General features: G+C 48.0%; 1 protein-coding gene across 1 annotated transcript in view; it reads right to left on the bottom strand.

Annotated features, from left to right (window-relative positions):
- Positions 1–9,419, bottom strand: part of GCGR (glucagon receptor) — a 177,195-nt gene extending 167,776 nt beyond the window's left edge. The window contains exon 1 of the mRNA XM_069755776.1: positions 9,365–9,419. The gene's annotated coding sequence lies outside the window, so the exon portion shown is untranslated. The remainder of the gene's footprint in view (positions 1–9,364) is intronic.
- Positions 9,420–26,143: the final 16,724 nt, after the last annotated feature.

Below are 26,143 nucleotides of genomic sequence, written 5' to 3'. Positions count from 1 at the left end.
CAAATCAAGGAAAAAAAATATAGGCTTTCTATGGACCACAATTGGAGAGAGAGAGAGAGAGAGAGAGAGAGAGAGAGAGAGAGATGGCACACCCAGGAGTCAAGACTGGCACACAAGCAGAAAGGCCAATATTAATCTCCCACTGTTTTTTTGGTTGTTTTTTTTTTTTTTTTTTCAGGGAGACTTTAGAAATAAAAATAATAAAAAAAATATGATTTTATCAGGAAGAATTTAGAAACCAAATAAAATAAAATGATTTTTTCAGGGAGAATTTAGAAAACAAATAAAACCAAAAATAGGCGTTCTATGGCCCACTGACTGAGAGAGAGAGAGAGAGATGGAACGCTTAGTACTGGCACACAAGCCCAAAGGGCAATATTAATCTCCCTTTTTTTTTCCAGGGAGAATTTCTAAAACCCCAAAAAAAAATAAAATAGGCTTTCTATGGCCCACTATTTGTGAGAGAGATGGGACGCTCAGGACTGGCACAGATGGCACGCTCAGGACTGGCACAGAAGCCCAGAGGCCAATATTAATCTCCCTTTTTTTCTGGGAGAATTTATAAAACCAAAAAAATATTTAAATAGGCTTTCTATGGCCCACTATTTGTGAGAGAGATGGCACGCTCAGGACTGGCACAGATGGCACGCTCACAACTGGCACACAAGCCCAGAGGCCAATATTAATCTCCCTTTTTTCAGGGAGAATTTCTAAAACCCAAAAAAAAAATAAAATAGGCTTTCTATGGCCCACTATTTGTGAGAGAGATGGGACGCTCAGGACTGGCACAGATGGCACGCTCAGGACTGGCACAGAAGCCCAGAGGCCAATATTAATCTCCCTTTTTTTCTGGGAGAATTTATAAAACCAAAAAAATATTTAAATAGGCTTTCTATGGCCCACTATTTGTGAGAGAGATGGCACGCTCAGGACTGGCACAGATGGCACGCTCACAACTGGCACACAAGCCCAGAGGCCAATATTAATCTCCCTTTTTTCAGGGAGAATTTCTAAAACCCCAAAAAAAAATAAAATAGGCTTTCTATGGCCCACTATTTGTGAGAGAGATGGGACGCTCAGGACTGGCACAGATGGCACGCTCAGGACTGGCACAGAAGCCCAGAGGCCAATATTAATCTCCCTTTTTTTCTGGGAGAATTTATAAAACCAAAAAAATATTTAAATAGGCTTTCTATGGCCCACTATTTGTGAGAGAGATGGCACGCTCAGGACTGGCACAGATGGCACGCTCACAACTGGCACACAAGCCCAGAGGCCAATATTAATCTCCCTTTTTTCAGGGAAAATTGATAAAACAAAAAAAAAAATTAAATAGGCTTTCTATGGCCCACTATTTGTGAGAGAGATGGCACGCTCAGGGCTGGCACAGATGGCACGCTCAGGACTGGCACACAAGCCCAGAGGCCAATATTAATCTCCCTTTTTTTCTGGGAGAATTTATAAAACCAAAAAAATATTTAAATAGGCTTTCTATGGCCCACTATTTGTGAGAGAGATGGCACGCTCAGGACTGGCACAGATGGCACGCTCACAACTGGCACACAAGCCCAGAGGCCAATATTAATCTCCCTTTTTTCAGGGAAAATTTATAAAACAAAAAAAAAAATTAAATAGGCTTTCTATGGCCCACTATTTGTGAGAGAGATGGCACGCTCAGGGCTGGCACAGATGGCACGCTCAGGACTGGCACACAAGCCCAGAGGCCAATATTAATCTCCCTTTTTTTCAGGGAGAATTTATAAAACCAAAAAAAAAAATAAATAGGCTTTCTATGGCCCACTATTTGTGAGAGAGATGGCACGCCTAGGGCTGGCACAGATGGCACGCTCAGGACTGGCACACAAGCCCAGAGGCCAATATTAATCTCCCTTTTTTTCAGGGAGAATTTATAAAACCCCAAAAAAAATAAAATAGGCTTTCTATGGCCCACTATTTGTGAGAGAGATGGCACACTCAGGACTGGCACACAAGCCCAAAGGCCAATATTAATCTCCCACTGTATTTTTATCAGGGAGAATTTATACACCCCACAAAAAAAAATACAGAAAAATGAAAAGGCTTTCTATGGCCCACTATGTGAGAGAGATGGCACACACAGGGATGGCACTCTAGCAGAAATGCCAAATTGCCAATCTTAATCTCCCACCAAAAAAAAAAAAAAAAAAAAAACAGGGAATGTCCTACAATTACTATCTCCCTGCCTGCAGTAATCTCAGCCAGGTATGGCAGGCAGCTACTATCTCCCTGCCTGCAGTAATCTCAGCCAGGTATGGCAGGCAGCAATAAGGAGTGGACTGATGCACAAATGAAATAAAAAGTGTGGACAAACAAAAAAGATAGCTGTGCAGAAAGGAAGGAACAAGAGGATTTGTGCTTTGAAAAAAGCAGTTGGTTTGCACAGCGGCGTACACACAGCAATGCAGCTATCAGGGAGCCTTCTAGGGCAGCCCAATGAGCTACAGCGCTGAGGGGAAAAAAAAAAAAAAAAAAACTTCCACTGTCCCTGCACACCGAGGGTGGTGTTGGACAGTGCAAATCGCTGCAGCACAAGCGGTTTTGTGGTTAATGGACCCTGCCTAACGCTATCCCTGCTTCTGACAAAGCGGCAGCAACCTCTCCCTAAGCTCAGATCAGCAGCAGTAAGATGGCGGTCGGCGGGAACGCCTCTTTATAGCCCCTGTGACGTCGCAGACAGCAAGCCAATCACTGCAATGCCCTTCTCTAAGATGGTGGGGACCAGGACCTATGTCATCACGCTGCCCACACTCTGCGTTTACCTTCATTGGCTGAGAAATGGCGCTTTTCGCGTCATTGAAACGCGACTTTGGCGCGAAAGTCGCGTACCGCATGGCCGACCCCGCACAGGGGTCGGATCGGGTTTCATGAAACCCCGACTTAGCCAAAAGTCGGCGACTTTTGAAAATGTTCGACCCGTTTCGCTCAACCCTATAAGAGATATATAGTAACTGGACAGTGATAAGGGCAACTAATAACAGAGCATCTACTGCTCTGAAAACTATGTTCATGATTCTTATACTTGGTGAGTGATCCAAAAGATCCAACCAGTCAATTCTGAAATAGATCAGCTCAAAGCATACAAATAGCATTAACTTGGTATGGTATCAATATTCACAATGGTTATTCTTAATCAGTCTCTTTACACTGGAGGTAAGAAAATGTGTCTTAATAGAATTTATCCACTTTGCTTTTAATTCTAAAGTTTCCTTAAGGACTCGTGAATATTCTAGAACTTCACAGAAAAATAAAATACAATCCGGCCTCTCCAACCCACTAAACTCTGTTGCATTGAGTAGGTCCACTACGAACTCTAGTCCAATGACACTCCCTGATCAACATGATACTTTTTCCTCCATATTGTCAAAACTTATACTGTGATTGGTTGTGAAAAATACAAAATACTGCCCTTTTTGCTGTGTTGTATAGAACTTTTAACAAAGGAGATTGATTTTGGAAAATGCTGGCATCCTTTTTCCAATTTGTATGATTTTCTCCAAAGTTGGCTCCACATAGGGTTGTCTTATGTAAGACTTTTGGGATGAATATTTGTCCAGTGCCTGGACCAAACAGTGAATTCTCTGGATCATTACAATCTCCATTTAACAGATGGACCCCTCACATTGCAGATACCTCTCTAAGGGCTCATTTCCACTTGCGAGAGAAAAAACGGTCCGTAATCTGGACCGAAAAAAGGGATGAAAAGTATGCGATTGTCATGCGTGTTCAATGCGATTTTTTAATCGCACCATCCGTTTTACATCCGTATAACATCCGTATGCAATCTGTTTTTTTCTCTGCAACTACTTTTATACAGTCATTTACAGGACTATTTACAGTGTTCTGTGCCACAGAATGGTAAGGTATCCGTAAAAAATGGATGGAATATGGATGGTCCGTATTCCATGCGTTTTTTCTCTCGCACCCATTGACTTGTATTGGCGAGTCTCGTCCGAGACTCGCAGCAAATCGCAGCATGCTGCAATTTTTTTCTCAGTCCGATTTTGGCTGACAAAAAAAATCGCAAATGAAAAGACACCTATTGAATAACATTGGTCCGAGTGCAATCCCATTCTTTATCGGATTGCACTCGTCCGTTTTTCTCGCAAGTGGAAATGAGCCCTTATATGCAGATGGCGGTGAGGTGACTCTTGATACTGTGAGATAGTCTTTACTTTTTTCCTCCATGTATGCCAATACTAAAGCCCCTTTCAGACACCATTTGCTAGTAGACAGACTGGATGCAGCTCTTGACTTTAACCAATGAAGATCCAGAGGTGGTAACTCCTATTAGACAAGCGCTAAAAGCGCTTCTCTTCTTATTAGCTTATTAAGGGCTTATCCATAAAGATATGTTATTTTCTTGATTGAAATACCTATAGAGTTGGACAAATAGACAGCTAGACTATATGCATATATGCCTGTATACTAATTTCACATAACAATAGACCCAGTTCTTGAAATTTCATACAAATTAAACAGGAAAACCACACAGATATCAATCACAAAGAAAACCACTATATACCGTATATGCTTGTTTGTGCAGAAAAAAAGGTCAGTTTATCACAATTTCCTATTATTTAGATATACACCACAGCACGATAACAGCCAAGCAATATACGTACAACGTCTGTTGTAACTATTCATGCTCTAGTTTTGCTAGGAACCATTAGCATCTAAAGCCATGGTGAATAACCATAGAATAAGCTTTGAATAAAACATAGGTGCCGCCATTTTTTAAGTTGGTAAAACACTCAGAAGTTTGTACAAAATCACTGACTAATTTCCCCCACTACGTTGGTGTTATCAGGGAGCCTAATCCACCTAGTGCTAGATTCCCTGCCATTAACCTGCCCTCTGGTTCCCTCAGCAGTTGCCATCTCCAGCTGCCACATTGCATGAATAGATCTATACTTGCCTAGTGATTTGAAAAATGAGTTCAAATATTGATTTTGGGGATCACAGTTTATACCCTTAGCCCTCGGATTTCCATCTTGCACATGATGAATGGCTACTATGGTTTAAGGCACTTATAAACCCAACCTTTAAAACTAGGTTGTTTGCTCCAACAGTTCCTGAAAATTTGTTGGAAATTGATTTTGGGATCTTTGGTTTACACCTTGGGGTAGCTGCAATTTTGATTTCCATCTTGTACATGAAAAATGAGTACTATGGTTTCACATTGCGAACTTGGTTGTTTGCCCCTACAGATCCTGAAAATTAGTTAAAAATTGATTTTGGAGTCTTCATTTTACACCCTTGGGTGCCTGGATTTCTCATTTTCAACTTACATGTCATAAATGGTTTGAGGTACTTAGAAATTTGGAGAGAACTGAGGTTATTGCCCCATGGAGAGAAATATCTTCAGCGCTTATATCATCTAGAATTTCATGCTTAAAAAAAACATCACACATATGATTAAAGAAATCTAAATCGGATACTGAAACCAGCATGATGGAAGATCTTACTGCATGTGGTTAGTGTGCACATTACTCCTCATACAGCTACACGCATTTCCTACTGAATGTTCCAGCAGAAAGTCTACAATCTTAAAATACGCAATCCCCATGATATATTGTGAATACACATGGACAGCTTCACAAAATTAACTGTATCTGGGCAGAGACAGACTGCCGTATTTCTCGTGCGATGATCGCATTGCACTGCACGGACGGGCCGGCACCTCTCCTGACGTGAGCATGACAGCATGATGGATTTCTATGCAGTTGTGAAGCTCAGGTCAGGAGAGCCGACAACCAGTACGAGGTTTACGATGCGATCCTCGCACGAGTTATACGGCGGTCTGTTTCCGCCTTTACTATAAAAAATTGGGGAGAGAACTTTGTGCATTCTAGCAGTTGGGGACAGAGTCCGAATATCAAATTCTGTATTACTGGTTAATCAGAAAAGTAGCTATCAGTCCATGCAGGGGTGCAGAACTTACTCGTAATTAAAAAAAAACACTAATAGACAGCAAGCAGCACAACTTTTTCTGATAAAATAGCAGAGCCGAAAAAAAAAAAGCCAGTAGTGTCAGGGCAATGAATGACACAGGGATTATCCCGTTGGTATTTTTAGAATCCCTCTGTCATCTAGTGACCCTCAGTCCCTAGACAAGGCAAATTACTGTGCATCAGTTTTTTTTTCCTGGACTTACGTTAATAAAAAAAAACAAATTTTTGATTGTTCCTCATTTTTTGGTTCTGCTCATGTTTCCATTTATCTGATCCATTTTAGGAATAAGTGGTCCATTGCATTGGTTACACAAGGGGAGGTGCCCCATTGATTATTATAGGGTCTGTTTGGTGTCTATTTTTTTAGGATGAAAAAAAAATATATTTCTGCATGTAGAATTTTTTCTTATGCTCTAAAAACCGGAACCCTAATAATTAATAGGGCCCTTCCGTTTGCATAACTGATGGAACGGATCACTTAGGGTGTTTTCACATTGCGTTCTGTCCCACGTTCAGTGGTGCTGTCTGGGTTTGCGTCTGAACCACCCCTCAAAACGTGTCTTCTATGTCAGAGGTGTATACGACCGGAAATTATGCACAACAGAACCCACATTGACTCTGTCAGTGCCATTATAGTCAATGATCCTGTTGGCGCATTTGCCCAAATCCCGTGTTGCGATGCAAGCCCCGACGTGACCATCAAACGTGGGCATGAACGCGATGCAAAAAGGGGATTTTCTGTTTGTTTCCAAAACGCAATAGACAAGCATACACGTGAACAGAGCCTTAGTTTCTACACGTTTTTGCATTTGGAATTACTTGGAACTTGTGGCGGACAGTATGATTGTCTGGAATATTATTTGCTGGATTAAAAGGATTGTATTGAACCCTGTCCAATTAGAAACCACTAAGCAGCCAGGTTCTTCCGGTGATCAGCGTATTTTTGGTTCACTGACCCATTATGCGCTGAGCATACATTATATTCCACTTATATGATGTGGAATTACGATTTTAGAGAAAAATATCCTGAAACATTAGACAAACTCACATTAGGTTTTTTTTTCCAGTTGAGTTCACATTGTATAAATGCACAGTTAGCTTCCTGTAAAAAAAAATTGCTTTTCACATGCACAATTTTTATTGAACTGATCATTTTCCATTTTCACTGCTTATTCTTTCGAAATAGCATCCTATGAAAGGTGAAATCTGCTATATCTGCGAACGCTGCAATGGAAGAGCACCGCCTAGTGGTCTAATAATCCCGGAAACCAAAAAAGCGTTACTCGAGGATTCCTTGATTCAGGGGCGGACATATAATTGGTGAAACCTGTGCAGCCATACAGGGGCCAAAGAGGTAAATGGGCCCATTTTCACCTCCATAGCAGCTTTTGTCACATCGCATATATGATGATGAGCTATGGGACTTAGATGGTCCTCTTTTCTCTGGTTTAATTATAAACCTAAAATAATGCCTGGGGAAAATGTAAATGTTTCTATCCATTTAGTAGAGTGATATATCTCATTGAGTTGTAGGTATCTCATGAGCTTTTCTGTGGTTAGGACTTGTATAGGTGGTTGACGACTAGCAGTAGGCACCAAATATCGAGCCCTGGTCATAAATCGGGTTCATTGTGTCATCTTACTGCCTGATCTTCATAAATCGCACAGATATATGAATATAAGAGCTGGTCTTCCATTGAAGCGTCTTCCAATCCTCTGCTTTCATCAGCTATTATTTTGGCCACAGACATACAGGCAATGCATGATTGCACTCATGCCATCTAACACCCCACCCCTGGACATATTTGCACTCGTTCATATTCTATATCCACACACCTGGTATATCCCAGCTCTCACCCACACTACTTTTAGAGTCACAAGGTGATCAGTAACCTGTAGCTCGTTGCACAACTCAGGAAATACACTACTAACAAGATGCAGTATAAATTTACAAAGTCCAAGCAAGCGCCTGTGGCAAACACACAGTCGCCACTTCCGGAGCAGAACTCAGAGTGCAGATATTTTTCAGGTTTTTTGGCATCAGGGAAGTATCTAACCCCAGGTGAGCTCTTGTGTGGACAAGTACTTACATAATCTGGCCAAGCAAAATGCAGCCGATCATGTCCCGATAATCATTGCTGATAGTTTCAATAAATAAATGATAAATATCATCAATGCGCACAAGCATTATTTCCATTGTGAGCAGTCAGAATCATTAAAACTATGAGTCCGAGTCACTATTGAATTTCCCCATCTTTCATCTAGTTTTTCCCATTTGAAGGCTACTTTTTGTTTTTCACCAATTTTTCACTTTAAGTTGCGCCCATTTTGAAGCCTATTTCCCACTTGTTGATTTGACTTTTTTTTTCATAATACAGAAGTTTCCAGTTGATTCATTATTTGTGATTTTTTTTTTTAAAAAGTCAGAACATTTTTACGCAAATGTACCCCCTTGAGTGATTTTTCTTGTACACCAGGATGTTCTGCACAAAAACTAGAGTTGCATGTAACTTTTAAAATCGATCTTGAAAACTTTTGCTCTAAAAAAGGAGCAAAAAAGATAGACAAAAATAAGAATTTTTGATTTCGCGCAAAATTTATGACCCCCGCATGCCCCGTTTTGAACAATGTGGCGCTAAAATGGCAATGTGTACCACAAGGATAAAAAGAAAGTGACTTAAGTCTTATGGAACAATCCTGACATTGGTACGATTACTCTTATCCGCTGTAAGTATGGAAAGTGTATAGACAATATATACAGTCATTACTGGATCCGACTGCAGATTGCAGACTCCCACAGTCTGTAAGCTATGAATCTAGTGAACCTCCTGTCACTTGCTCCTCGTCATTCATCGATCTGCTCAGTAGCCGCTTCCCACACAGGAATAAGTGACTTCTAACCCAAACTCCCATTGGGAAAACTTCAGATACACAAATCTGTGGGAAGAATGGACGGTGCACAAACACATTCCTAAAGTCATCACCCCTTAACGCAGAATTATAATCAGGGCATCCCACATTGCTGAATATCCTATATACAAGGGTCAATGACACTATTGATATAAATGTGACTTTAATAGGATTAAAAAAAATAGGTGCAAAACTCTCATTGTAGTACTACAAATCCCAGCTCAATAGGACATGTCTTGAACTTGTAGCTTTGCAGCCACCAGAGAAAAATAGGTTGCCAAAGCTAATGGCAGATAGACATTTTCCTGCCCTAGGAAGAACTATAAGTCTCAGGTGTACTTATTGTCCTACTGTATACTACACACACAAAGAATCACTTACGTAACAAAGAAGAATAAACCTGTAACAGTAGACGCAAGCGAGGGAGATGATAAAATACAGAGGTAAACAGGTGAGGCACTCACAAAGTTCTTGGAAGAGGCACTTGTGGGATAGAATGTCCTCCCAGAAGAGTTCATGAAGTCATCCCTCAGCATCCATGACCACCCTGAGCCCAGCCATGACATGGAGCACTTGGTAGGAGGCTTCCTTGCTCTTGCCTTCTTCTTTTACACCCAGAGCAGGTTAGATGTCTCACCAGGAGCCGGTGCCTTTGCCAAAGTCTGTACTTGACAGATGCAGAATGCAGCCTGCCCTGTGGGTGGGGACACAACCTGTCACTTATGCTGGCTGACTGGTGAGAATGAGCAGACTCTGCCACTGGGTCCTAAAATCACTGATCCCACAAGAAACCTATTGCTGTCAGTGAACAGCTACAGCCGGCCATGCTCATAGTGTAGGATAATGTTGGGAATATTTTTGGTTATGTGCATCTGGACCACCAGATGTTCTGCAATAGTGAAAGCACAGGAAAGACAAAGTATGTGCTGAAATTGTTGATTTGCTCTTCTGCATGTCTAAAAAGCCCAAAAGCAGGGCTGCAACCTCATCCCTGTGTAGAAAGTTGTAGATCATGCTGTTTCCCAAAGTCTGAGAAATGCTTCACTATCGGGAAACTGTCAGTAAGACCCACCCTCCATACAGTATAAATGGTCTTTCAAAGTTGTCTATCAATACCTACAGTGCTTTGGAAAAGTATTCATACCCTGTGAACTTTTCCACATTTTATTATGTTACACACACAAAAATGTATTTTATTGGGATTTAATGTGATATACCAATACAAAGTAATATTTGTGACACGTGAAAGAAAGAATTAATGTTCTTCTAAATATTTTAAAAGTGTAAATCTGAAAATTGTGACATGATTTGTATTCAGCCCCCCTGAGTCCGTATATTGTAGGACCAACTTTCACTGCAACTACTGCTGCAAGTATTTTGGGGTCTGTCTCCACCAGCTTTGCACATCTAGCGCTGACATTTGTGTCCATTCTTTATTGCAACCTAGCTCAGTGAGATTGGACGTTGGCATCTGTGAGCAGCAATTTTCATGTCTTGCCACAGATTCTCCATGGGATTTAGGTCTGGACTGAGACTGGGCCATTCACATACATCAATATGCTTTGATCTAAACCCTTCCATTGTAGCTCTGGCAGCATGTTTAGGGCAGAGACGTAGCTAGGGGCTCAGTTCAGAGAGGGCAAAATATCGGAGTTAAAGATAATGACTCACAGGTGACATTCTTTCTGATAGTCCTTCACTTTTCCATCTGGCCCAGACCAACATGACAACTTCTCCAGCCACGACTCGTCTGTAGAAATTTTGTAAGGAGGAAGACCGGGCTGTGGGTACCTGCGCAATGCCGAGTCCGGAACTGTCGAGGCTGCGTTCAGTGTTGCCAGGGGGGAAGAATAGGGAGCCGGACAGGACCCATGACCTGGTGAGAGAGGGCGTGGCGAGACAAGGTAGAGAGCGGGAAGTGTGGTAAAGGAGCAGAGTTTCCTGCCGGCAGGGAGAGGAAGCAGGTGTGCACTGTGCTCTGCGAGGAGAGAGAGGGTGCAGAGCTGAGACTGTTAGAGGTTACGTGTGGACCCCGTGGAGCCAGTGAGCGCGCAGAGCTTCGGGTACTTGGACATACAGTGTGCGGTGCTCGCATTGAGAAGGTGCAGGATCATGAGGTGTATTCCCGCTGACAGGCGTGTGTGACGCCCCAGGGTCCTGGTCATCACAGTGGCATTACTATCCCCTTGCGGAGAGTGATGTCACGCTTGGAAGCGATGAAGGATAACTATCACCAGGTAAATCTCACTTACAACACGTTCACACTCCAGGCCAGAAGGGGAGCTCTGAACCCGGATTAAGGGGAGCTGCCTTGATATATTCTGGCTGGAGGGGAAGTTAGAGAGGAGTTGGTCCAGAGAGACCAAGGGAGCAGAGAGCACCTGACAGCAGACTGGAGCAGTCTGGGGATAGGAACGTGTTTGGAGCCGTGCAGCCGGAGGGGCTGCAGCTCAAGCATTGAAAGAATTAAGAAAGATGAACAGATTGTGGAAGAGATTGCAGGAGGGAGAAGCGCAGGAGAATAGAGCCAGTGGAACAGAGCTGGGAAGTGGCTACCTCCCTGGCTAGTGCAGATTCCGGTAGCCGGAAGAACGTGGCCGTGCTGAACTATATGTAACAACTCTGCTGGCATCACGGCATGGCCTCTCATTTCTCACACAATCTTACCCACTGCTCCAGGCCATGATGTGGTTTCTGTTTCTTGCCAGCTCCATGTTCTGTGTCTCTGCTCTCTGCATGCTTCATGGCTGTGTGTATAGGGGGCCGGCGCCTGAACTCTATGGTTCTTATAGGAATCAGGTGCATCTGTCTAATCTGTTCCTGACCAATTACCAAGAGGCCTCCAGTATATAGTGCAGCTCCACCCTGTGGTCTGGGCCTGTGCAATGTGTTAGCTCAGTTTGTGTCTAGCTTCTGAGTTTGCCTGGTCTTGCTCTGTGTTACTCCCTCTCTGGAGGCTTTTCTCTGTGCTATTGCCTTGATCTTGTTGTCCGCCCTCCAGGAGGCAGAATATCCTGGTCTCTGTGTCTTTGTCCTTGTGTCTTGTTCCATTGCCTTGTCTGTACTTAGTCTTATCTTGGTCTCCGTGTCTGTGGCTTCCTCCCCTGCTGTGTCTTTCCTTGTTTCCCAGTCTGCTTCTGCTCCGCACTCTTGCGGCTCTGCCTGCTCTGTAGCTTTGTGGCTTGATCTCTACTCTGCACTCCTGCGATTCTGCTCCATTCTACTCTGCTCCGCTCCCGTTGCTGCAGTAATCTATTGCTGCAGCTCCTCTCCGCAATCCTTGCGGTTCCACTCTGCTTAGCTTCAGCAGTATCTCTTGCTGCAGCTCCTCTCCACATTCCTTGTGGCTCCGCTCTGCTTAGCTTTTATTGCTGTGCTATCTCTTGCTGCTCTACCGCTCCTATTCGCAGCCTTGCAGTTCTCTTCCAGTCTGAACAGGTCCCAACCTGTTCCCTCTTACTTCTTTCTGCTTGTTTCCTTATCTGCACCTCTTGTGTGAACAGGTCCCTACCTGTTCTTCCATATTACATTTCCGTGCCAGCACCTCCAGTGTGAACAGGTCCCTTCCTGTTTATTCATTCTACATATTCATTCCTGCACCTCCAGTATGAACAGGTCCCTACCTGTTCCTCCTAACTACACATCCGTACCTGCACCTCCAGTGTGAACAGGCCCCTACGTGTTCCTTCATAACCAGTCCTGAGTTCTCTGCCGTGCCTTCCAATCCAGTGTTCCCGCCAGTCCTGTTTCCTGCCGTGCCTTCCAGTCCTGTTTCCTGCCGTGCCTAGCCAGTCCTGTGTTTCCTGCCGTCCTAGCCAGCTCTGTGTTCTCTGCCATGTCTCTGCCAGCCCTGTGTTCTCTGCCGTGTCTCTGCCAGCCCTGTGTTCTCTGCCGTGTCTCTGCCAGTCCTGTGTCTCAGCCGTGCCAGCCTACTCATCAGAGTTTCAGCCGTGCTCTTCTGCCAGACCTGCCTGATGTCCGCACCAATCCTGGTGTTCCTGTGTCCCAAGTGGGATCAGCAGCCACAGCCAGACACCACCCTGGAGTAGCACCTGGCTGCTGCCTGCTGCACAAGCCTGACCTCACCATCAGAGGCTCCAGTGAAAACCCAGGCAGCTGTCATAGTCACGCCCCTTTCAGGGTAGTCTGGTTTGTGGCACAGTGGGGCCACAAACCCCCGAGCTCACGCCCACCAGTCAGGGCGTGAGCGTGACACTATATAGTGGCATAGCAGAAACCGGCAGGACAACTGGATTGTAGATCACCTGTCCGCATTGATATCCAGGAGACACAGCAATATTTATAGGGCCCGGGTCATGATAGAGACCCTGTAAAACGGCCCAGTTCACCTGTCATACGGGTTGTTTCCTAACCTTTATGGGGGACAGAGAGGAACTGTGAGGACCTTATTTGAAGCCATAGGCAGTAAGGACCCACATCACCACCGCACTTTTAGGAAAGCTTTGATCTCTACCTGGTGAGAGGACCTGGAGTCGCCTCCAAGCCGGCCGGACCCTGCCTTTACCTTTTGTCCGGTGCCCTGGACTGCGGTTGCCTGAAGCTACAGTAAACCAGGTAAAGACATTGCAAACCTGTGTCCTCGTTCTTCATCACACCATTCACCATCTTCATCTGGGTTGAACTAGATGGACTTAAAGTCTTCCTTCAACCTTAATAACTATGTTACTATGTTACCTATACATCGGGAGCCCTGGGGACCTACTTCACCTGTGGGAAATTATACCATCTAGATGCCCTACCATCACTCCAGAGGACCCCTTTAAGCAGCATCGGTCCCTACTGACCGAATTCCACAGGTGGCATCACGAACATAAACTTTAATCAATATCCCTGTCATTGGGGCTACCACGACAGAGAGGTTCCAGAGAACCGAAGTGCTCTGGGCCTCGTTCACACACAGTGAACAGAAGCTCTTCACCTGTATTCTGACTTGGCTGCATTGTGCCAGCAGTGCAGGAGTTAACCTTATTGCTGAGAGCTGGGTCTCTCTCAGCTGAAGTGGATTTTGTAATCTGATCCTCTATATAGACCCAGTCCTGACTTCAGCTATTGTCAGTGATCAGTTCTACTGCCTGGCTTGGAGGTTGAAGGAGCTTGGAGGTTTATTTACAGAGATTGGTGTCTGCTGTTTTGGTTGCATGTTAAACCTGTTTTCCTTCCTAGTTTATTCCTTCTCTTCCCTTCTCTGTGTTTCCTCTGTGGTTGTGTGAGCATTTGGTGAGTTTGAGACTTTTAGTTACCTTGTCTGTATACCCTGTTATTTGTTGTATTGTTACACTGGTGCAGTGCACCTCCCTTGGGGGGAGAGGGGGCCACTGATAGGGTCTGCACAGGAGACAGGGATACGCTGGCGGCTCAGGTCTCCTAACCATCATAGGTACCCCTGAGATAAGGGAAAGCCAGGGCCCCATTATAGTGGCAGGGACAGGTGCGGGGGGTCCCAGTACGCCGTCTTGCCCCTTTTTCGCCGTAAACGGCGTGACAGTATCACTGACCTTAAAAATTTTCTTTGTCCAATATGGACTCCATTGCTGCTTTAGCTGAACAAATGCAGCAACTCAGTCTAGAGGTGGCTGACCTCCGCTCGGCGGTTGTACAGCGCACTCCAGTGGCCACTACAGGGGTTGCTACACCTCCACAAGCTTCGCTGGAGCCTAAAATTGCGTTACCTGACAGGTTCTCTGGGGGGCGTGACAAATTTGTTACATTCAGGGAGGCCTGTAAATTGTATTTTAAGTTGCGTCCTCACACTTCAGGTTCAGAGGAGCAGAGGATTGGAATTATAGTATCGCTCCTACAAGGTGACCCTCAGGCCTAGGCATTTTCACTTCCCGCTGACGCTTTGCCGTTACGGACTGTGGAGGAGTTTTTTCAAGCCTTAGGTCAAGTGTATGATGATCCTGACCGCATCTCCCTCGCTGAGTCCACAATACGCCATCTTACACAGGGAGACCGGCCGGTAGAGGAGTACTGCTCTGAGTTTCGGAGATGGGCTACTGACACAATGTGGAATGACCCTGCACTCCGCAGTCAATTCTATCAGGGCCTATCTGATAAAGTAAAAGATGCCTTCGCTCTACAGGAGACACCAACCACACTGGAGGTAGCTATATCTCTTGCGATCCGTGTGGACCGCCGCCTGTGCCAGAGACTTAATGAATTGCCGCTATTCAAGGGTAATTCAGATTTGGACTCATCAGAACCTGAGTCTCTAGGAGAACCTATGCAGTTGGGTGGCGTTTCTCATTCTAAGGGGCAGTAGTATGGCGTAAGGGAGGTGCATGTTTTTTTTGTGGCAGAAGGGGTCATTATGTGAATGTGTGTCCTTCTAGAAGACAACCGCCGGAAAACTATTGAGCCCGCTTTGCGGGGAGGTTGGCAACTCGGGTGCACTAATTTCCTCCTTAGGTAAACCTCAATTTTTCCTACCAGCTGAGATTCATCTTGGTGAAAGTAGGTTCAATATCTCTTCCTTTCTGGACTCTGGGGCAGGGTTTAATTTAATTGATGCTGGGTTTGTTCAGGCACATGGGCTTAAGACTCAAGAGTTGTCTAGACCCATACCTATAATTGCCATTGATTCTGCACCTTTGAGCCAGGGGATTTTCACTCAAATTGTCCGTGGGGTGAGCCTACAAATAGGGGCGTTGCACTCTGAGTCATTAGATTGTTATGTGTTGGGGGGTTTGCCGTCGCCTGTAGTTCTCGGTTTACCATGGCTCACGTTACACAACCCAGTGTTAGACTGGCAGACTCGGGAGATTACTAGATGGAGTGAGTTTTGTCAGGAATATTGCATGGGTACTCGGCTGGCCGGATTGAGTTCTCAGGTTTTGCCAGAGTTCATCTCAGATTTTGAGGATGTATTCTCTGAGGAGGGGAGTCGAGAGCTACCTCCACACCGTCCTTATGATTGCGCCATACGTCTCATTCCTGGTGCTAAACTGCCTAAGAGTAGGCTACCTCTGCCCCAGAGAGACAGGCCACGAAGGACTATATCACGGAGAGTCTGGCCAAGGGTCATATCAGACCCTCGTCATCACCCATTGCTGCTGGGTTCTTCTTTGTAAAGAAGAAGGACGGGGGTTTACGCCCATGCTTAGACTTCCGTGAATTAAATCAAATTACGGTCCGGGATTCTTTCCCGCTCCCTCTTATTCCGGACCTCTTTAATCAAATTGTGGGGGCTAAATGGTTCTCCAAATTAGATCTCAGGGGGGCATATAATCTGATTCGGATGAAGGAGGGGGATGAATGGAAGACGGCGTTTAATACTCCAGAGGGACATTACGAGAACTTGGTTATGCCTTTTGGGTTAAAGGGAACCTGTCACCCCGTTTTTTGAGATTGAGCTATAAATACTGTTAAATAGGGCCTGCGCTGTGCGTTACTATAGTGTATGTAGTGTACCCTGATTCCCCATGTATGCTGAGAAATACATTACCAAAGTCGCCGTTTTCGCCTGTCAATCAGGCTGGTCTGGTCAGGTGGGCGTGTTCACAGCGCTCTTTTCTTCCCCAGCTTTCCGTTGGTGGCGTAGTGGTGTGCGCATGTCCAGAGTTCCGACTTCCCTGCGCCCACGTGAAGACACAGCGCGCGATCTGCGCTGTAATCCCTTGCATCGGTGGGGGCGGCCATCTTCCTGGGGCCGCGCGTGCGCAGATGGAGTGCTCTGCTGCACGGGGCTTCAGGAAAATGGCCGCGGGATGCCGCGCGTGCGCATTAGAGATCGCGGCGGCCATTTTCCCAAAGCCGCCGAGCTCGGCTTTGGGAAAATGGCCGCCGCGATCTCTAATGCGCACGCGCGGCATCCCGCGGCCATTTTCCTGAAGCCCCGTGCAGCAGAGCACTCCATCTGCGCACGCGCGGCCCCAGGAAGATGGCCGCCCCCACCGATGCAAGGGATTACAGCGCAGATCGCGCGCTGTGTCTTCACGTGGGCGCAGGGAAGTCGGAACTCTGGACATGCGCACACCACTACGCCACCAACGGAAAGCTGGGGAAGAAAAGAGCGCTGTGAACACGCCCACCTGACCAGACCAGCCTGATTGACAGGCGAAAACGGCGACTTTGGTAATGTATTTCTCAGCATACATGGGGAATCAGGGTACACTACATACACTATAGTAACGCACAGCGCAGGCCCTATTTAACAGTATTTATAGCTCAATCTCAAAAAACGGGGTGACAGGTTCCCTTTAAGTAATTCTCCTGCTGTGTTTCAACACTTTGTCAATGATATACTTAGTCACTTAATAGGTAGGTTTGTGGTGGTATATCTCGATGACATCTTAATTTATTCCCCTGACCTCGAGTCACATCAGGATCATGTACGGCAGGTCCTTCAGGTACTCAGGGACAATAAACTGTTTGCCAAACTTGAGAAATGCATGTTCGCGGTCAAAGAGATTCCGTTTCTGGGTTATTTCTTATCCTCCACAGGTTTTCGTATGGATCCGGCTAAGGTCAGGGCGGTCTTGGAGTGGAATCGTCCTGAGGACCTTAAGGCTTTACAGAGGTTTTTAGGTTTTGCAAATTTCTATCGCAAATTTATTAAAGACTTTTCAGTAGTAGCCAAACCATTGACAGACATGACCAAGAGAGGCACGGATTTCTCCGTATGGTCCAGTGTGGCCAGTAAAGCTTTTGAAACTTTGAAAAAGTGTTTTTCCATTGCACCCATATTAATACAAACCAAACCAAAGAAAAACAGTCAAGAGTCCAAGTACAGTATATGCAAATGTACAAAAAATCTTTATTAATAACAACAGATAAAAACATAACAGGAGGAAGCAATCCCCGTGCTACCCATGGCATGCACCTGAAAAGGGCAGGGGGTAAGTGCCTATAGTGTATAAAAGTCCACGCACTGACCGTGCAGACAGACTAATAATGATGTAGGACTAATATAGTATGGCTGCATGTAGGAAGTACTAAGGTTTACAATTTAACAGCAAAAAGAAGCCCACTCAAAACATACGTACCGGTCAGTGCAAGAATATCACTTGTGCGAACAGGCACCTCTCCCCTGTCCACCCCGACGGGCGTTTCGGCTGATGCCTTTCTCAAGGGGTATGCCGTTGTAGTACTGGGTTCAGTATATATACAATATACAAACAAGGGAGCGCAAAATGGTGGAGCTAAAGTTAACAAGCTGACCAATAGCATCATCAGGAATATCTTCATCATCTGTACTCGGTACACCTGGTCACCTCACACCGGAAAGCACACGGGCCCCATGCGCTCCAGGGAGAGCGACACCGTAATACATAAGACAGAGGAAGAGGTTCCGTGGTATTGCGCGGTCACAAAATGCCTGCGCATGCGTATATAGTGCCACTCGGCCATCTTACCGAAGGCCATAGCACCCCGGGTAGAGACATCCACGGCATTACCCACTTCGGCTTTACAGATTAATGGACTAGGGGTTCAATGGGCAAAACCGGTGACTGCCCTTTGCCATCAGAAGCTGGATCGCATGTTGGCGGGTTACGCCTGAGGATGCCATTGCCGGTGTTACAACTCTCATCAGACTGCATGCGATTGAGGAACAGAGAAGTCACGATAAGTGAATTTTAATAACAAGACTGTTGTGTTATGCCTTAATTCTATTGTTAATTATCTGTTGCCTCGCTGCGAGGAGTTCACTATTGTTATAAATTAAACCACATTGTTGTTGACTCTTGCTCTGCATTCCCTGTGTTACTGCACCCCTGGACCTGCTTACACTTTACACCAAAGACGCATTTAACGTCTCATATTTTCAGCACTGTCCCCATCTATTCCCAACCTGCAAAAACTCATCCTGCTAATACCCCAATGCTGACCCGCTCTGCGGTATGTGTCCCTATTACTGCACCTGCTGTGTGGTATAGGCGCAGGGATCTTCTTACTGCCTCACATAGCAATGCCACCACTGTGTCCTTTACATAGTAAAATGTCTCTTCTGTGCCCTCACAGTAGCTTACACACTCTTTAACCGCTTCCCGCCGCGGACCTTTTTCGTTTTTGTGTTTTCGTTTTTCGCTCCCCTCCTTCCCAGAGCCATAACTTTTTTATTTTTCCATCAACATGGTCATGTGAGGGCTTATTTTTTGTGGGATGAGTTGTACTTTTGAAAGACACCATTGGTTTTACCATGTCTTCTACTAGAAAATGGGAACAAAATTCCAAGTGTGGTGAAATTGCAAAAAAGTGCAATCCCACACTTGTTTTCTGTTTTGCTTATTTGCTAGGCTCACTAAATGCAAAAACTTACCTGATATTATGATTCTCTAGGTCATTATGAGTTCATAGACACCAAACATGTCTAGGTTATTGCATTTTAATGCAATGTCGTGGCGACCAAAAAACGTAATTCTGGCGTTTCGAATTTTTTTCTCGCTACGCTGCTTAGCGATCAGGTTAATGCTTTTTTTTATTGATAGATCGGGCAATTCTGAAGGCGGCGATACCAAATATGTGTAGGTTTGATTTTTTTTATTGTTTTATTTTGGATGGGGCGAAAGGGGGGTGATTTAAACTTTTATATTTTTTTAATTTTTTTCATATTTTTAAAAACTTTTTTTAAAAACTTTTGCCATGCTTCAATAGCCTCCATGGGACCCTAGAAGCTGGCACCACTTGATCGTCTCAACTACATAGCAGCGATCATCAAATCGCTGCTGTAGCTTAATTGGAGGCTTGCTATGAGCGCCGACCACAGGGTGGCGCTCACAGCAGACTGGCATCAGTAACCATAGAGGTCTCAAGGACCTCTATAGTTATCATCCTGACTCATCGCCGACCCCGATCATGTGAAGGGGGTCGGCGATGCACTCATTTCCAGCCACGTGGCCGGAAACCGTAGTTAAATGCCGCTGTCAGTGTTTGACAGCGGCATTTAACAGGTTAATAGCGGTGGGTGGATCATGATTTTACCCGCTGCTATTGCGCGCATATGTCAGCTGTACAAAACAGCTGACATGTCGCGAATTTGATGTGGGCTCACCGCCGGAGCACACATCAAAGGGGGAGACACGACATGCGCCGTACTAGTATGGGGCATGTCGTGAAGGGGTTAATGGTTCCCACAGTAGGTCCCACACAATATAAAGTCCCCACACTTTATATAAACCCCAGTTTATGACAACCCCCACAATAACCCCCCAATAACCCCCACACTGTATGATGGCCCCACAGTAGCCTTTAAACCAGGGGTGGGGAATCTTTTTTTCTGCTAAGGGCCATTTGGATATTTTTACCATTCTTCGGGGGCCGTACAAACTCCGCCCACAAGGTAAATCCTGACTCTTGCACTGGTTTCAGTACGTAATCTTTCATTGCATGCCCTTCAGTGTTGTGAACACTGCGTGTATGTGCTAACAGAGCAAGAAGAAATTAATGAGCTTGTGACAATCAAAATACAGCTCCTTGCCCAAGAATGCGGTCCCTGAGAATTTGCCCTGGGGCATTATAAAAGGTCATCAAGGAATGTAAATGACCCTGGGGCCTGAAGTTCCCCACCCCTGCCTTAAACTGTACTGTATAAAGGCCCTTGCATTAGCTCCAACACTGTATTATGACACCTCAATAGCTATCATGCTGCATACTTGTGGCACCCCAGGAGTCTGGATGCCACAATGGTATTGTCTTCCTCATGGGGGAGGTGATGTCATGCCTGGAAACAAGGAGTGATCCCTTAATCAGGTAACACTGACATGCAACACCGTCCTGACTCCAGACCAGAAGGGGGAACTCTAAACCCAGTTTCAGGGGAACTTCCCTATAAATTGTGACCTGGAGGAGGTGTTGGAGTTCAGTCTGTTAGGGAGAATGAGAGGAGAAGAGGCAAAGGAGAGGAGCCTGGGGTCTGAAGCGGCGAGAGGGCTCACCTCAGAGGAAAGCGCCATGAGATGTGGAAATTGCAGAGCCAGCCACTGAACCCGGAGGGCAGGAGATTGCAAGTCTCCTGTCCCATCTAACTCCTGCAGGTACCACAGCAAATCAGGAGCTTGGGGCTGCCAATGAGAAGACAGTGCCCATAAAAGGTTCAGGCCAGGGCCGGACTGGCCATCGGGCAGTTCTGGCATTTGCCAGAGGGGCTGCCCCCTGCAGTGGGCCGCTCCCTCTGCAGGAGCACCTTTGATGTGGTAACAGGAGCCGCTCAGGAGCAGGAGAAGGAGGCGTGGCCTCAAATGGTCTTTTCATGTGAGCAGGAGCAGCGGTGACCACTGGGATAATTTACATATATACCTGTCCTGGATCCACATCTTTACCACAGCTGCTGTCTGGAGCACCCAGCCAATGAAATCAAGCAGGGGAGCTACATAAACCAATGAGAGAAGGTGGGTGGGGCCAGTGCTGTGAGGAGAAAAAGACTATGGAAGATCCCAGCACTGAGCTCCTCCAATAGCAACTGCAGCGTTCCCTCCTCTGCTGTATCAGTGCTGGAGGATGCAGGGCAGAGGGTGAGAGGATCGGTGCTGGAGGATGCAGGGCTGAGGGTGAGAGGGTCAGTGCTGGAGGATGCAGGGCTTAGAGAGGATCAGTGCTGGAGGATACAGGGCTTAGAGAGGGACAGTGCTGTAGGATGCAGGGCTTAGAGAGGGTCAGTGCTGGAGGATACAGGGCTTAGAGAGGGACAGTGCTGTAGGATGCAGGGCTTAGAGAGGGTCAGTGCTGGAGGATGCAGGGCTTAGAGATGATCAGTGCTGGAGGATGCAGGGCGTAGAGAGGATCAGTGCTGGAGGATGCAGGGCTTAGAGAGGATCAGTGCTGAAGGATGCAGGGCTTAGAGAGGGTCAGTGCTGGAGGATGCGGGCTTAGAGAAGGTCAGTGCTGGAGGATGCAGGGCTTAGAGAGTGACAGTGCTGGAGGATGCAGGGCTTAGAGAAGATCAGTGCTGGGGGATGTAGGGCTTAGAGAGGGTCAGTGCTGGAGGATGCAGGGCTTAGAGAGGAGGGCTCAGGCCCATGTGTGCAACCACTGCCCTAGCAAGGGACCTGAAATCCCCTGCTCCTAGGAAGTATCGTCAGATGAAGAAATCCAGCTGCCTGAAGAAAGAGGTGAGTATATAGGTGTATGCTCAATGTGTAAAGTGTGAATATGTGCAAGTCACGTGTCTGTAGTTTGAGTATATGTATATATATATATATATGTACTGTGTATATATATCTATATATGTATATATATATGCACCTTATGTGTCTGTATATGTAGTGTGTGTGTAGGTATGTGTGTGTATATATACATATATATATACTAGCTATTGAACCCGTTCTACGCCCGGGTGGCGGGCATTTATTTTGGTATATGGTCTCCATCCTGCGTCCCCATCCTGTCATGTGCTGCACCCATCCTGCGTCCCCATCCTGTCATGTGCTGCACCCATCCTGCGTCCCCATCCTGTCATGTGCTGCACCCATCCTGCGCCCCCATCCTGTCATGTGCTGCACCCATCCTGTGTCCCCATCCTGGTATGTGCTGCACCCATCCTGCGTCCCCATCCTGCGTCCCCATCCTGTCATATGTGCTGCACCCATCCTGCGTCCCCATCCTGTCATGTGCTACACCCATCCTGCATCCCCATCCTGTCATGTGCTGCACCCATCCTGCGCCCCCATCCTGTCATGTGCTGCACCCATCCTGCGTCCCCATCCTGGTATGTGCTGCACCCATCCTGCGTCCCCATCCTGTGTCCCCATCCTGTCATATGCTGCACCCATCCTGCGTCCCCATCCTGTCATGTGCTGCACCCATCCTGCGTCCCCATCCTGTCATGTGCTGCACCCATCCTGCGTCCCCATCCTGGTATGTGCTACACCCATCCTGCGTCCCCATCCTGTCATGTGCTGCACCCATCCTGCGTCCCCATCCTGGTATGTGCTGCACTCATCCTGCGTCCCCATCCTGTCATGTGCTGCACCCATCCTGCGTCCCCATCCTGTCATGTGCTGCACCCATCCTGCGTCCCCATCCTGTCATGTGCTGCACCCATCCTGCGCCCCCATCCTGTCATGTGCTGCTCCCATCCTGCGTCCCCATCCTGTCATGTGCTGCACCTATCCTGCGTCCCCATCCTGGTATGTGCTGCACCCATCCTGCGTCCCCATCCTGTCATGTGCTGCACCCATCCTGCGTCCCCATCCTGTCATGTGCTGCACCCATCCTGCGCCCCCATCCTGTGATGTGCTGCACCCATCCTGCGTCCCCATCCTGGTATGTGCTGCACCCATCCTGCGTCCCCATCCTGTCATGTGCTGCTCCCATCCTGCGTCCCCATCCTGTCATGTGCTGCTCCCATCCTGCTTCCCCATCCTGTCATGTGCTGCACCCATCCTGCGTCCCCATCCTGGTATGTGCTGCACCCATCCTGCGTCCCCATCCTGCGTCCCCATCCTGTCATGTGCTGCACCCATCCTGCGTCCCCATCCTGTCATGTGCTGCACCCATCCTGGGTCCCCATCCTGTCATGTGCTGCACCCATCCTGCGCCCCCATCCTGTCATGTGCTGCACCCATCCTGCGTCCCCATCCTGGTATGTGCTGCACCCATCCTGCGTCCCCATCCTGCGTCCCCATCCTGTCATGTGCTGCACCCATCCTGCGCCCCCATCCTGTCATGTGCTGCACCCATCCTGCGTCCCCATCCTGGTATGTGCTGCACCCATCCTGCGTCCCCATCCTGTCATGTGCTGCACCCTTCCTGCGCCCCCATCCTGTCATGTGCTGCACCCATCCTGCGTCCCCATCCTGGTATGTGCTGCACCCATCCTGCGTCCCCATCCTGTCATGTGCTGCACCCATCCTGCGTCCCCATCCTGTCATGTGCTGCACCCATCCTGCGTCCCCATCCTGTCATGTGCTGCACCCATCCTGCGTCCCCATCCTGGTATGTGCTACACCCATCCTGCGTCCCCATCCTGTCATGTGCTGCACCCATCCTGCGTCCCCATCCTGGTATGTGCTGCACTCATCCTGCGTCCCCATCCTGTCATGTGCTGCACCCATCCTGCGTCCCCATCCTGTCATGTGCTGCACCCATCCTGCGTCCCCATCCTGTCATGTGCTGCACCCATCCTGCGCCCCCATCCAGTCATGTGCTGCTCCCATCCTGCGTCCCCATCCTGTCATGTGCTGCACCTATCCTGCGTCCCCATCCTGGTATGTGCTGCACCCATCCTGCGTCCCCATCCTGTCATGTGCTGCACCCATCCTGCGTCCCCATCCTGTCATGTGCTGCACCCATCCTGCGTCCCCATCCTGGTATGTGCTGCACCCATCCTGCGTCCCCATCCTGTCATGTGCTGCACCCATCCTGCGTCCCCATCCTGTCATGTGCTGCACCCATCCTGCGCCCCCATCCTGTCATGTGCTGCACCCATCCTGCGTCCCCATCCTGGTATGTGCTGCACCCATCCTGCGTCCCCATCCTGCGTCCCCATCCTGTCATGTGCTGCACCCATCCTGCGCCCCCATCCTGTCATGTGCTGCACCCATCCTGCGTCCCCATCCTGGTATGTGCTGCACCCATCCTGCGTCCCCATCCTGTCATGTGCTGCACCCATCCAGCGTCCCCATCCTGGTATGTGCTGCACCCATCCTGCATCCCCATCCTGTCATGTGCTGCACCCATCCTGCGTCCCCATCCTGGTATGTGCTGCACCCATCCTGCGTCCCCATCCTGTCATGTGCTGCACCCATCCTGCGCCCCCATCCTGTCATGTGCTGCACCCATCCTGCGTCCCCATCCTGGTATGTGCTGCACCCATCCTGCGTCCCCATCCTGTCATGTGCTGCACCCATCCTGCGTCCCCATCCTGTCATGTGCTGCACCCATCCTGCGTCCCCATCCTGTCATGTGCTGCACCCATCCTGCGTCCCCATCCTGGTATGTGCTACACCCATCCTGCGTCCCCATCCTGTCATGTGCTGCACCCATCCTGCGTCCCCATCCTGGTATGTGCTGCACTCATCCTGCGTCCCCATCCTGTCATGTGCTGCACCCATCCTGCGTCCCCATCCTGTCATGTGCTGCACCCATCCTGCGTCCCCATCCTGTCATGTGCTGCACCCATCCTGCGCCCCCATCCTGTCATGTGCTGCACCCATCCTGCGTCCCCATCCTGGTATGTGCTGCACCCATCCTGCGTCCCCATCCTGTCATGTGCTGCACCCATCCTGCGTCCCCATCCTGTCATGTGCTGCACCCATCCTGCGTCCCCATCCTGTCATGTGCTGCACCCATCCTGCGTCCCCATCCTGTCATGTGCTGCTCCCATCCTGCGTCCCCATCCTGTCATGTGCTGCTCCCATCCTGCGTCCCCATCCTGTCATGGGCTGCACCCATCCTGCGTCCCCATCCTGTCATGTGCTGCACCCATCCTGCGTCCCCATCCTGTCATGTGCTGCACCCATCCGGGGGCCTGAGCAGGCGGGGACACCGGCGCGCTGTGGGGGTCAGGTGCCGGTATCGCCGCCAGCTCAGGCCCCCCAGCAGTTACTATATTCACCTGTCCTGCGTTCCACCGCTGGGCGCCGCCATCTTCCCGGTCTCCTGGCTGTGACTGTTCAGTCAGAGGGCTGCGCCGGCGCGTATTAAACGCGTCATCGCGCCCTCTGAACTGAAGGTCACAGGCCGAAGACCGGGAAGATGGCGGCGCTCAGCGATGGAACGCAAGACAGGTGAATATGGCCGATACTCACCCTCCTGGCGGTCCCTGCTTCTCTGTTGGAGATCGCGGTGTGCGTTCAGTGTGAACGCATACCGCGATCTCCCGGGAGCGTCACTCTGTGAGGCCCAGACTGCGCCGACGCTTGCGCCTGCGCAGTCTATAAAGGCTTCGGACAGAGTGACGCTCCCAGCGTTATATTATAGATATATATATATATATATATATGCAGCGCCCCAGAGTCCTGGTCATTGCAGTAATGTCATTCTTCCACCAGGGGGAGTGATGTTACGTCTGATGGCACCAAAGGAGTTCACCCTGCCAGGTATCACAAGACCCACAGCACACTTCACACTCCAGGCCACCAGGGGGAGCAAGAGTTCTATTTACTAGGCCACTCCTCACATAAGGTAAAACTGGTGGGTTGGATAGGAAGTTAGGCAGAAGGAGGAGAGTTCCTGGCTGGGGACCGACAAGAAAGGTCTCCAGGTCGAGCTGGCTAGAGTGATCTTTAGTCAGATCCAGACTACAGTCTGAGGAGGAGAGCGAAGGTACACGGAGCTGTGCCTGC

The sequence above is a fragment of the Ranitomeya imitator genome, chromosome 2 (assembly GCF_032444005.1).
Source record: "Ranitomeya imitator isolate aRanImi1 chromosome 2, aRanImi1.pri, whole genome shotgun sequence".
NCBI classification, from domain to species: Eukaryota; Metazoa; Chordata; class Amphibia; order Anura; family Dendrobatidae; genus Ranitomeya; species Ranitomeya imitator.
Note: the sequence above shows the minus strand (reverse complement) of the source record. Positions and strands in the feature narration are given on the sequence as shown.